The sequence below is a fragment of the Phasianus colchicus genome, chromosome 2, assembly GCF_987193195.1.
Source record: "Phasianus colchicus chromosome 2, bPhaCol1.hap1.1, whole genome shotgun sequence".
Taxonomy (NCBI): Eukaryota; Metazoa; Chordata; class Aves; order Galliformes; family Phasianidae; genus Phasianus; species Phasianus colchicus.
In genome coordinates this window covers 32,078,055-32,091,956 of record NC_143437.1, presented here as the reverse complement: position 1 = coordinate 32,091,956, position 13,902 = coordinate 32,078,055, and the positions used below count along the sequence as shown (strand labels likewise).

At 42.3% G+C, this 13,902-nt stretch overlaps 1 long non-coding RNA gene across 1 annotated transcript; it reads right to left on the bottom strand.

Moving 5' to 3' along the window:
* Positions 1–7,475: 7,475 nt before the first annotated feature.
* On the bottom strand, positions 7,476–10,991 carry LOC149918944 (uncharacterized). Its single transcript, XR_016464663.1, has 3 exons — positions 10,866–10,991; positions 9,220–9,673; positions 7,476–7,641 (listed from the first exon to the last, which is right to left on the bottom strand). It is a non-coding gene; the product is annotated as an uncharacterized LOC149918944 (long non-coding RNA).
* Positions 10,992–13,902: the final 2,911 nt, after the last annotated feature.

The window sequence follows — 13,902 nt, the reverse complement described above, 5'->3', positions numbered from 1 at the left end:
AAACTATAGGATTAAAGCAGCAGTGAGAATATCTGATACAATAACATCCAATTATTCCCTCAATTTAAATTTCATAGAATGAAAGTTAGGAGGCACATGTTCGTAGCTCCCCATCTTAGTAATTAACTAAGCACACAGATTTCCATCGCAATGTTTTTGTATTAACCCTGGAAATTCTGTGGGTTCATTCAGTGCCATTTGCAGGATAAACAAGGGTTGGGAAAAAAAAAGAAATGATTTGTCACAAACCTCAGTGATATTTATGACTTATGTGGAATCTTTCACCCTCAGCGTATGCTAAGATGTAGTTGTTTTCCAACAGTTTGTAACCTCCCCAAGAAACACATTTGGAAAATCAAAGCGAGCCCACCTTCATTTCCTCCATTACTGTATTTGTTTTGAGAAAATCACTTGTGTTTTGAAGTTAAAAAGAAATAAACATTTTAAGCAACAGTTGAGAACTGTTTCCTTTCACAGCCACAGATCTAAACTGCAAGAATATTCATCCCCATGGAAAATTTTGAGATACGGGCGCTATTTCATTACCATAAATAATTAAAATCAAATAAGTAAACTGTTGGCTTCCAGATAAAAGCACATGCCATAACTGCAGAAACAGATGAATCCATTTAAGGCAAACCCCTGTCACAGCTGGATGAAGGCAGGCGAGGCCAGTGAAAGCTGGCACAATATTTTAAAAGCTTCTGTGTCTAAACCCAAATCCTCCTTGGCAGCCTCACTGGACTGAGCTTAGCCACTGCTGCACACACCCAGAGGTCACTTCGAGATGAGTACCACACATCCCTTTGGGTGCAGCTCACAAAGGTACCTGCAGTGGCAATCACTCCGGGCACCAGCAGTAGCCACAGACACCTGGTTAGCATTTAATCAGCATTTCAGCTGATTTATGGATGTCTAGCAAAAGCATATGTGCCATTGCACATGTACACAGCAGCAAGGGAGAGACAGGAGTAAGATACACGAACCAGAGAAAAGCAACATAAGAGTGGAAGAAGAAGATATGCAAGGAAGCGAGGGGTCAACAGCTTGAGGACACAAACCTGCCCCCAAAACAACTAGAAGCTGCCAATGCTACAAAAGCCTTGACTGGACAGTGCAGATCATTCTTGCCATGCCTGAGGCTACAGTCCTTGAAGATAGATACAGGGTAGTACCATGAGACTTCATGACTGCAGAGCAAAGCACCTGGTTTTGCAGGTTATTTGGAGGGGGGAAAAAAAAAAGGGATGGATGCCTTTGCAGGCACCAACCTGTGCTCCAGGCCCCATAACAGGCACATTTGTCACTGGAGTTACTTAGGCTATTAGGCTTCTAGTCCTCAAGCATCAGTATTCTGTAACTGCACACAAGATACACACAAGTATCAAAAGACAAGAAAAAACACCCAGAACCAGTTCATGCTCAAATACAGGTAAGAGAATATGCTTCAGGGTTTCAAGCGTGCAAATCCGCACACATCAAACTGTAAAACAGTTGGCCTTCATCCTGCTTTCCAGTTTTGAATTTCTTCCCCTTGTCTCTGTTTGCATGCTTGTCTGGAGCAGGCTGAACCCTGCTCCTCTGCTTGCTGAGCCCACATCACTGACCTCAGAGAGCCTCAAAGCATGCAGAGGTGGAGAGCATCAGCAAGGGGAAACATGATCTGGGTGTTCAGAAGGGGCATGAAGTCCTAGGCTCTGTTCCCTATGCATTTTTATGCCTTTTAGTCAGCAACAATGAACAACAGTGTAGAGGCATACAGAAGTTGAATCAAATTATTCCCCCGCCAACCCTACTGCTTGCCAAAAATTGGATTTTCTTTTATAGTGCATGAATTTTGCCAGGAGAGATGCAAGAGGGCTGTTGTCGTGAATGATGCTCTGGTGATGAGGATGCTCTCAGTAAATTGCAGCTTAGAATGCTCCCAGTCTAAAATGGTCTTCGAAGGAAGGTCCCAAGCTCCTCACTGAAGCAAAGGCCTACCTGCTTCTGAGTTCTCTGTTCAGAAGTACTGTGTTTGTTTTGAATATAGTAGGACAAGCAATCCTATCATTTCCAAGCTTTTACTGGCTTATTCCAGCAGGATCTGAGACTCTATTAGCTCTCTACCACTGCTAGGATGCAAGGAACCCAGCCAGCAAACCCTGCTAGCTATTTATCATCCATTTATCTCTGCACTCTCATCCCTGTTGGCAATGCTGAAATACTCTGGCAAAAGGTGACTGACATACCACAGCACAGCAGAAGTCACTCTGCAAAAAGCTTGAAACACTTAAGCCACTCTTTAAATACTCTATATTTTCATTTTGAAACATTGCCTAACATTTCTGATTAGATATTCATTAGTACACACGAGCAGGTAAATTTGTAAATACATTAATTGTGAAGCCATTACATATGTATCAAAATGTCATCAGCTCTTATTTCTTATTATCTATAGTATTCGTAACATTCAGCATACCAGTATTACACCATAATCATTGCAGTTGTTGATACTTAACACAGGCAAGTTGGCCTAGCAGGTGGCTCCCTGTTACCAACACAACCATTTTACTTGGGCTACATAGCTCAAGCATTCCAGTTAAGCCAGAATTATTTCTGTTCAATTTCCACACGTAAAAATAGTTGCTTCTGGTTTGAAGAAAAAATACAAAAACAAAGCTATCACTTGTTTGTTTATGCCAAAAAAACCTTTAGGGCTCGCATTTTTCCCTGCTGACATAGTTGCCAAGCTGAAAATCCCTCTGGGTGTCAGCACACTGAAGCACATAGCAACATTTCTTTACAGCATTGACATTCCTAATGGTAATGTGAATAATGTGAGTGTGTAGTCAGAGGGACAGCATACTGCAAGCCAGTCCCTGTTCTCAGTGATACTTAAACCTTTTTATCTAATGACTCATGTAAAGCATTCAGTGTAGTAGAGACTAGAAAACAGGACATCTACTTTCATCCCTGTGAAGATAATGACTTTACTACAGCATGAACTTACTAAAGATTGAACACTCTTGCATGGTCTCTTCTTTCCACCCCCAACAAACCCTTCGTTCTTTGCCTCATACACTGACTAGGTAAGCGGGATACAGACTGTGTCCATCACACTATCCATAGGAGTAATAGATGGAGACAAGATCCTTTCCCAAGGTTAGGGCTAGAAAAGAACTTGGTTCTTCTACCCTATGAATGCTTGCATTCCTGGGTGTGATGTTACTGCACCTGTACTTTCAACTATCCAGAAAACTAAACACTATAAGCTAGCTTAGCAGGTCAGGTTCTCCTGCAGCGCTGTGTCTGACTCTCTCTCTCCCTTTCAGATTGTCAAAAGCTTGGATTCTGGAGCTTTTCAATACATCAACAAATGCAAAGGACTTCTGAAAATCCTTTGGGAGCTCTGAGGGTCAAAGCAAAGATGCCTGCAGGGTCAAATGGGCCTGTGTCTACTACATGGTCTGAAGTGCCCAATTTTCACATGATGTGAAGACCCTAGAGTAGTCATTCCCCCATTCCTTCATATATTGATGATCTGTGCAATATGGGTAAGCTACAATCAGGGAAATAAAATGGCTCTAAGGGCCTCATGGTTAGCACATATTCCTGCTTTCTTGGAGAAGGCAATTCAGATGATTCCAGGAGAAGATGGAATCATGATCTTCTCCAGAAGAGCAGAGCACAGATATTACTGGAAACAGATATACATTAATCCTGCAAGACCTGGATGCCTCTTGACCAAGTAGGCACAGTCCAATATAACTCCCACAGTCTGAGCGTGGGTATTTAAATAGGTTGCACTGACTATAGTAGAGGACAGCAGCTTACCATCTGGCCTATGCTTTTATCTACAGTTTTGACTATACAATATGTATTTAGTATATTCCTGAAACTTTGTTTTCTGGATTGGCATTTTTTTCATGTGCAATCTGTCTATATAACAATAGCTTATCATAAAAGGGTGGCAAGAATACATTATGCTTGATGTGCAGAAGAACAAGAATAAATTCAAGATTCAAAGGGTGTCCATATAGTACTACAATAAAAACACATCAGAAATTTACTAAATGGAAAGTAATAGGAACAATAGTTATAAAAGAGTCACACTGGAATAATAAAAATAAAAAAAGAACCATCTACCAGCTGTCTATGCCAATAATCATCAACTTTAATGCTCAGTGAACGAGATGTAAGCCCTCTGGGGACAACAAACACATAGCATTTAATTATGTAATAGGACACATCCTAGTAAAACAGAAGTGGAAGGACTCAGAGATGACTTCAATAGCCCCTTCCACCTTGCTGATATGACAGCCTCCAATAGCCTTTGACACTGCTCCAGCCAGCCTGACCAATGCAACGAGCTACTGCCTGAGCAAAGTTTAGATGATCACAGAGAGTGCATGTGTGGCTAGAGGCACCTCTGCTGAATCCAGAGTAAGGTCAGTGCAAGCTGCTCCAGCAATAGGTGCCTGTGGCCTATATTCACCATAGTACTTGCAAATGGAAGCATTAAACCGAGAATAACATTTGACAGTACAAACAAGAGCACAAGCAGATCTTGGTAATGCGTCCTGGCAAACCCTTGCCACACACCAGGGATCAATTTCAAAGGCATTTGTATCTGTAACACTAAAATGTTACGGAAAGTACAGCAGTAATAGCAAGCTGCAGTTTGGCTGCAGCAAATGAGGACAAGCCCAAGTGCAGCACTCATGGATGCAGAAACAAAGGAAGATTATTTGCTTACCTTCAGAAGACCTCAGGTAGTCAAGGAACTCCAGCAAGACATCCTTGCCTCCACTGACAACCCTTAAATGAGGTCTGGGAAGGGGTGGAACCAAGATCCACCCCTTCCAGTCGCCCAGCTGCATTGCATGCACCTGAGCTCCCCTGGGTTGGCCCTGCCTTCCCACCAGCTGCTCAATCACTGGTTCGGGCCATGACTTACCATTTCTACTACAGTCTCATCCTATATTCATATGGGAAAGTGAGATAAACTTAGTTGATTTGCATCATGCTTTACACAGTGAGGAACTTGCTGCATGAAATGAGCAAAACTAACTTACCCAAGAGCAAGCTAGACAATTCCTGAGGCAGCACGCAGCGTATGTGTGGATTTAAAGGGAGTGGAAAATGGATTTTTGCTAGCATTGGATTTCTTCATGTTACATGACAATCCAGTGCTCAACTTTGCTTGCTAGAAGGCACTCACATACAGAAACAACCCCAAATGTTATTTCAGACAAAATTATTCCAAATTAATGGCCAGTTCAATGATTTTAAAGTTTACATTTCAGACCCCGAGATGAGACTTGTATCACCCTACAACTTGAGGGAGCTACTACCAAACCACCAGGAGTCAGAGCAACAAAAAGCATTTATCTCTGTGGTAAATCAGATCTAGGATCCCACAGGTTTTTAAATGAAGATGGTAAGTCTCAGTCACCTCTAAGAATCTGATTACTTGTTGAAAAAAGAGGATGGGAGAATCAACCCACAGTAATGACAAGGATAGCCATTCTTCGAGCCCTGCAATCCTCTGTATTGTGACATTTCACTGAGTCCCAGTGAAAGGAGAGACAAGGCCCTCTGAACCATGATGGCATTTAGGCTTTTAAAGCCTAGGCAATTAAAGAAACTCCAGAGACAAATGCTAACATTTGCAACTGCTGCCCACTTCTGATACTACAATGAAGGCTCTGCAAATGCTTATATAACCCTTCTATATAGCCCATCAACCAGTCTTCATTAGGCAGCAACAAAGAAATGTCAGAAGTGATTGAAGAGTGTATCTTTGGCTCTGAAATGAGTGTTTGTGCTTAGGCTGAGGGGTGTGGGAAGGGGGAGATTGAGGAGTGTTTGCAATTATTCACGTTGCAGCAGTGCACTATCTGTGTAGGTCTATTCATCTGAAATGTTGTAGTCAGTAATGGTATTCAGCTCAAGAAATCCCTAAATGTCATTGAGAGAGAGAGAGCGCGCTAATTCCTCTGCCCCCGTGCAGTGATGAAAATTCAGGGCTTCAGCCCACATTCCTTACGCCACTACCTTAGTACTGACCCTTACTGTGTAAAACCTTGTGATTAAGCCATGTGACTGTAGCAAACCCCACCACCCATGCTTTCATTCAGAAAGAGCCATCACAAACATTATCCTTTGCAAATCCAGGGGCAAATCCCCCTATCCCTGCGTAATAGCACTGCTGCAATGTTCACAGTCGTGGCAGCTTTAAAACATAACCAGGTTCAACAAGACAAAGTGCTGTCTCCTACTCTTTGGTCACAACAACAGGCTTGGAGATTGTTTAGTCTGGAGAAGAGAAGGCTCATAGGAGGCCTTAACACAATTTACAGCTGACTGAAAAGAAGCTGCAGTGAGATGAGAATCAGTCTTTCCTCCCTGGTAACAGCTATAGAATGGGAGGTAATGGCCTCAGATTGCACCCCAGGGGAGGTTCAGGTTGGATATTAGGATGAATTTCTTCTCAAAGGCATTGGAACAGCTGCCCATAGAGGTGGTAGAGTCACCGAGCCTGGAGCTGTTCAGGAAATGTGTAGTTGTGGCACTGAGGGACATGGTTACTGGGAACGGTAAGTATGGATTGGTGGTTGGACTAGATGATCTTAGAGGTCTTTTCCAACCTTAGTGATTCTATGATACTTTCCAAGAGTGTGGCACAGAAGCTCATGAAACACAAATACATCATGTCTGCCAATCCACTGATGTGTTCTCAGGAAGCCCTATGGATAAAACCTGTTTATTTCCGCTCTATATGTTAGTTGATGATAGAATGACAGAGATGATGATGCTGAAAATCTCATCTGAAATACTAGCCCAAGAATCACTAGTTCCTAGAAACTATCTTCTTCACAGCAACTGACTTCACTTGCACTGTCACAGTTCCCTTTAAATAAAAAAGGTAACAAAGACAGCATTTCAAAAACTTAAAAAAAAATAAAAATAAAAATAAAAATAAAAAGGAGAGGGGGAGAGAGAGATGAAAACTAGCATCATTGTCCTCAGTTCGAGGTTCATGGTTTCACGGACCTCCTGATCACCCATTTTCTGCAGAACAGTTCTTGTTTACATGTTGTGTTCATGTACCATCCTTGTAGAAAAGCAGATGTGATAATGCAAAAAGCATGCATGCAGAGGGCAGTACTCAGTTTCCCCCTGAAGTTTGTTTGCCTGCTGACTTTGACTTTTTGCTTCTTGACTTCTCTCAAACATCAACTTAATTTTAATGCCCTTGACTTTATCACCTTTAGGAAGCCTAGCCTCAGATGTGTGAAACTAAGTCATCCGGGAGCTGACTAAAAAGTTCCCATAACTAAATGCAGTTTGCCAAACAGCACTGCCTTCATAATAATACCTGTTTCTACCTTACACGTGAAAAGAAATAGAACAACAAACTAAAAGCAAATACTTGCTGCAAATAGATCTAATTTATTATATGAAATCAGTACCTATTCTAATTTTTTTTTTTACTCATTCTTGTAAGGTGGCTTTTTACTAGATGATTAAAAGGGTTCACATATTGAAAGAAAGAAAACAGAAACTCAGTACTGTAGGGATGGGATGTCCTTCCCAGAGGAATTTTGATTGCATCAGTCTTGGAGAGGCTCTGTCCAGAAAAGTGGAAAAATGTGCCTTCAAGAGCAAAAGAGAAGCAATGAATTAGGACAGACAAAAACTTTAAGTCCTTTTTTCTTTTCTTTGTTTTTTTTTTTTTTGATTGGAAATTGATCTACTTATCTCATAGGTACTTTATTCATTCTCTTCCAGTGAAGAAATGCTGTCATCAGATGACACTGCATTGTCATTTGAGAACAGCATATATTCTCAAATTGCTATTGCAAACTCTGTTTGATGCCAAGCATGCTCTGGCAAAGTACCCAGAAAGAGATCTCATGCCAGAGCTCTACTAGCTGGGCCTGGAACTCTCTGTTAAGTTTCCTGAATTTTATAGAAGACTGGATTTTATATTTTACCTGAGTCTAGACTGGGCTATGAAGCATGAATTTTATGAAAGCCAAGGAAATTCACTTTGGAGCAGCAGAAACTTTAAGATCTAATAGTCACCTCCTAAAATCAATGACAGCTTAAATGGCCAAAAATGGCTGGATGGAAATTGTCAGCACTCACAGATTTCTTTACAGACTTTCCCGTACAGTGGCACAAAGGAAACAAACAGATTTCAGCATCCGAATTCCTTTAAGCATCAGTGCAAAGTAAAAAACACAGGTTATCCCAATCCATGGCAAAGATGGCTCAGTGGCATAAAGTCCCATATATAGAGGAGGCATTGAAAGGGGCATTCAGCAAACACAGCTGGGGCTGAATACAGACCCATTGCACGATGCACCAGTGGCCTCAACAGTGAATATTTACAACTCATTTGGGCTGTTAGCACACCGTCAGCAGCAGCTCTACCCACCCCACTGAACCAAAGCAAACAGCCAAAGTGCTCAGTGAGCTGTAACATAGGATAGCGCATAATATTTAACATCACAGCTGACACAGCTTAGTTTTGTCCTTTATTAGCTTACTGTGGAGGGGAACGTAACATTGTACAGAGCTCCACAGGCCACGTGCCTCCTTCTCATAAACTAGCCCAAATCAGGATCGACTCTCGTGTTCCCATCACAACTACATTAGACAAGCACAACACGCAATCCACATGTCTCACTGATCATAACTACCTTTTCACTTGATGGGAAGGGACTCGCAGAAACCATTACCAGAACATAACAGCCTACAGTAAGATTGCAATGGAGATTTTAAACCAGCTTCATACTGCTCTGCTTCAGGGAAGAAGCGCAGCAGCTGAACTGGGATCTGGACACACTCAGCAAAATGAATGGAGCAGATGCCTCATCCACCCTCCTTCCCTCCGAGCCTCTCTGGCCCTCCCAGCCTCCTACCAGGGTGCAGCAGAAACCACCAGCACTTTGCAAGCTGCTCTCCAAGCACAGATCTAAGCACACAGGACAGTATCAAAGAACTGTAGGTGCAACAACATGAATCATTCACCTTTTGCTGAGTCCTGAGCACCTTCCTTCCCCTCACCTTGCCTTTGCGGCACCTATTTGCAATGCCCCAGTTCTCTCAGGAAGACATGAAAATCACATGCACCTCTCATGAGGCTGTGAAACCCCATTAATCTGTCTATGATTCTTTTCCATTTATAGATTTAAAGTAATAATAAACATCCACACAAATTCCTACCTTTTCAGACAGAAGTCATCGTGTTTCAACATCACCTTCTGAGTCATCTTCAGGTGGAAGAGCCCTCATCAATAAAGAGAAACCAAGACCCTACTCCACAAGCTCCATTTAGGGCTAGCCCTATATGGTATGGCTGGATCAGGTCAGCTGAGGCTGGCAGCAACAGCTGTGGGCAGTAACCTCTTACACGCCTTGGGTGGAGAAAGCTGTGAGAGACAGGTTGTAGGGTTTTCTGCAGGTAGCTGTTCTCATCTGCATCTTCCATAATTCAAACACCATTCCAACCTCTGTTCTGTGAGCACTGTGCTTTTTGGATTTCTCTCCATAGAAATGCTTGCCTTTCTTTTCTTCTGGTATTTTCTAAGAACATGAGCGTAATTTAATTTTCTCTCTCCCAAAGGCATTTTTCACATTCTTTCATTGTTTGCCTTTCTTTGCAAAGGGCCTTGAGAACCTAAGGTGGGAAATGTCAGTTATTGAAGCATGAAAGAGCCGACAGTATTTTTCATAATATATAAAAAAAAAACAAAAAACTAGAAAGCTCAAAAATCTGGAGGTTTTCCTCTTGCAGTTCTCATGGAGATTTGAGGCTGCCAATTATAAGAACACATATAGTACTGCCAGCTTAACTGTGCTTGTGACAAAGCAATTTATGAGAAATAATTTACTTAACTTGAGGATTGAAACACAGAGCTTACCCTATAATATACAGTTGTGGTAATGGAGGCAGGGAACAGAGGACAGAGCTTATTCAGAGATTTCTTTTTATTATAAGATTTTAAAGTTGACTTTTTTCTTTTAAATACAACAAGACAGCATCCTTTCTTCTCAAGGCTTGATTTCAAAGAAGGATTTAAAATTGCATCGAATACTTCTGCAGCCTTTGAGGCATCGTCGAAAAAAGAGACATGACTCTTCCTTGCCATTCTATTTCTACATCACTGAGTTTATAATTAACTGAATTGCTACAGCATGGAGTGATATTTATGCATCCTGTCTGCTTTCTGCTTTTTTAACTTTAAAAGAATCACGAGAAATTACGGACTTATAGAAAGCACAGATGCACTGTGGAAATTTGTGTTTATATCTTTTGTCCCTTGCAGCACACCCTGTTGCTCTGTAGGGCTGGAAATGCCCCAAGCAACTTGGTGCTTAGATAAATGGTAGAAAAGGGGAGGTTGTTCATGAACACTGTGCTAATGTACTGAGCAGCTGATTGAGACCATGTGTTGAAGAAAACCAGCTGTTGGGGGATGAACAGTGCTCACTTCACATTCATGGTGGGTAGTAAATATTTCTATCACCGTCCCATGATCTTGATCTTTAGGAAGCAAGGAATAAGGAATTGTGTCTGTACAGGCAGAAAAATATCAATGGCATGCAAAAGGGCAGCAAAAAGGGTCACAGAGGTTCTTCCTCCATGTTGAGCCAGCACTACCCAGACTCTACCTTTTTGCACGTGTATTGGAATAAACACTTAGTAGCAAAGACCCAGAGCACAGGAAAGGAGTCTGATTTTCCTGCCTCCAGCCCCACCCTGGGTGGACAACAAATAGCATTTCCAGTGTCAGGCTGGTGCAAACACACACAAAAAATTTTTGAATGCATTTTTGTGACTGACAGTAGTCCAGATCTTCAATACTTACCAAGGCAATGAGAAACTTAGCAGAAGCACCAGAATACCATCTCTCCCATCCCACTTCAGCTGAGAAGGCTGGAGCAGAGAGGGGAAGAAGGGAAGGTAAATGCAAGTGTTTTTGCCAGTCCATAGACTGTATGCTGAGGGCAGCTCTTTCATCCCTCCAAACCCTCCTTGTATCTATGTCACATAGAGCCCTTGGGGCTCTAATTCCCCAGAATCCTCCCCCTGCTCTGTTCCCCTCCTACTTCCCCACTGCCTTTGCCCTCTCCCCGAGCCCCCAGGACCCCATAAACTGTCTCCTTCCCAACTGAGTTCCACCTTGCTGAAACACAAGACAGTCTGTGTCCATAATGCATACCATTCCTCAAGGAAGGTGTTGCCAGCACCTGGATCCACACAGTAAGAGGTTTATATGAACACAGCACCACACAAAAGGCGAGAGGATTATCCAGGCTGATATCTCTCCACCTTTCCACTCAGGAACATGGGTTCACCAACAATTGCTCCCATCCACCAGCTGAGTCCATTCTGGAAATTCTGCCTTCTTGAAGGCAAATGGACCTCCACAAGTCCAGCAGCCTTCAGAGGCAGGGAAAGCCTGGAGGGAACTGAATTGCCACAAGATTGGTAACAGTGATTTCTGCTCTTACATGCTGAGCTTTTGCACAGGAGCTGCATGCAGAGGGGCTTTTCATGAACTCTGGCAAATACCCATTTTGAAAGATGCATACAAGCAAAGCAAATACATTAATCTATCCATTAAACACACTGGCAGTTCTGGCCCTGCTGCATGTTTGAACACTTCTGTGTGCCAGAGCAGCAGTATGATTTCTGCATGCTGCCTCCAGAAAAAACCTGCATTTTGAATAGTCTTCAGTGCCGAGAGCCAAAGCTGGAGAAGACAAGGATAAGGGCACCACAGAGGGGATGCATTCAGGTTCTGGGAGGCAGCCACGAGCTCTCTGCTATGAAGTGGCTTTTACTGGCATCACCTACTTGCTCTGACACCTGATGCCCTACAGAGCGTAAACAGAAAACACATCAGGAAAACAGTCAGAAAGAACAGATGGAAGACTGTTACAGGGTTTACATTTTTCAGGCCCGATTTGCGGTGAATGGTTGAGCTTTACTGCCAAGGTAAGGGGCACCAGGATCCAGAGTGAGACCTGGTATTCTTGGCAAACTAAATTAACAGTGGCAATGACAGCACGTGGCTCACACTGAAAGCACTTAGGGAAAGCATGCTGAAAAAGCCATTTGTATTTAAAGAGCTGTCATCCTCACCTGCAGGCTCCATCACTGAATTCAGCAGAGCTGAAACCTCTCATCAACAAAGAGCGCTCTCCTAAACAGATGACTTTACTCTTCAATCAAGGATCTTTATGCCACTGAATCAGTTTTTATATGAAGTTGTACCACTATAGAATACACCCCACTTACTCTGGGAAGACTCAATCCCCACCTACATTGCATTCAAGATGAACAAAATCCATATGCTTGGCTTCCCACAGACCTGGTTCTGTTCAGTTACTATGCATTTTTGTCTAACTGGAAGCGCTGCTAAAAAACTGATCCTTTAAATGGGATTCCATTGTAGTGACTGTTTGCTTTCTGATAGCAGGCTGGTGAGATGCAAACATTACAGTAACCCTCCATATTGTAACAACTTTTAAAGTTGGCTGCAACCCTTCAGGTTATCAGTGCAAACTCCTCTTGTACAGCAGCACAGGGAATTTGCTGACCTCAGATGTGTTGGGATCAGCATCCTGGAACCAACTGCTCACTTTTGCTAAGTTTTAATACTGCATTTGTGGCAGCCTCTGCTATAAATCTGGCAATACTGGGGATAGAAGGTAGGGGTAGGGATAGATTCAGCAGCATAGTGAAATAATGATTTCTTGATCCCCTGATAACTCTTTATTGCATCCCAATTACAAGAGGATCTTCTGGCTGTTTTCCTTTTTTTCCTACAGAGAAAGATCTTGAGATAATTAAAGGAAAACAATACTGCATTTTTTTTATGCTACAGCTCAAGATCTAGAAGAAAACCCAGCTGACATCTTGGTTCCATTATTGTCTGCTTACCAATAGTTAATGCACTACATATTAGATCTCTCTCAAAGTATACAAACACTCTTTAAAGATAATACTAGTTTCTGAGTTTGCTCAAACATCTCATCATATTTTCTGTCCAGGCCTGAGTTCATTTTTTGTTATGTCTTTTGATTATTATAGAGGCAGATGAGATCAAAAATTTCCAAAAATGGTCAATAGTCCTAGAATCACAGAATGATTTGGATTGGAAGAGACCTTAAAGACTATATGGATCCAGCTCTCTGTCATGGACAGAGACATCCTCCGCTATTCCAGGCTGTCCAAAGCTGCATTCAACTTGGCCTTGAACACCTCCACAGATGGGAAGTTCACATTTCCTCTGGGCAACCTGTGCCAGTGCCAACCACTCAAGAGATGCTCAAGTCATTCAGATATCAGTATCATATTAGAGTCTAGTTTGCATTTACTGCTGTGAATCTCAATTTCTGAGCTTGTCCCATCAGAAAAGTAGGCTCCCAGGCAGGTCCCATTTCCACGTGCATGCTGCAGGGGATCCAGAGTGGGGGACTTGACAGCTCTCATAATACTGAGCTGTCACACCTGAAAAGGATAATTTAGGCATCCCTTGTCTCCACCTTCTTTGTGGAGCGTGCAAATGAACTTGGAGCCTGGGGCTTACTGATGGAGCCCAGTTTCTTTGTAGTCTCAGGAAAGATGACCATTGCCATCTTCACTGAGAAACACCCGCTGAGACAAATTTACACTCTGTGAGTTTGGTACCCATCCATTTAAACCAGGCAAGCCAACATTATGCATTCATTTGGCCCATGATGTCTTTCCATTCATAAAAAGAAAAAACAGATGCTTGGCTACCCTGTTGCTCTAATTATTTAAAGTTTCTGATCGCTGGCAACAGCTCCAGTATACATAATTCAGCCTTCGTACCTTTCTCAAGCACAAGACAAACACATCAGTGTATTTTATAT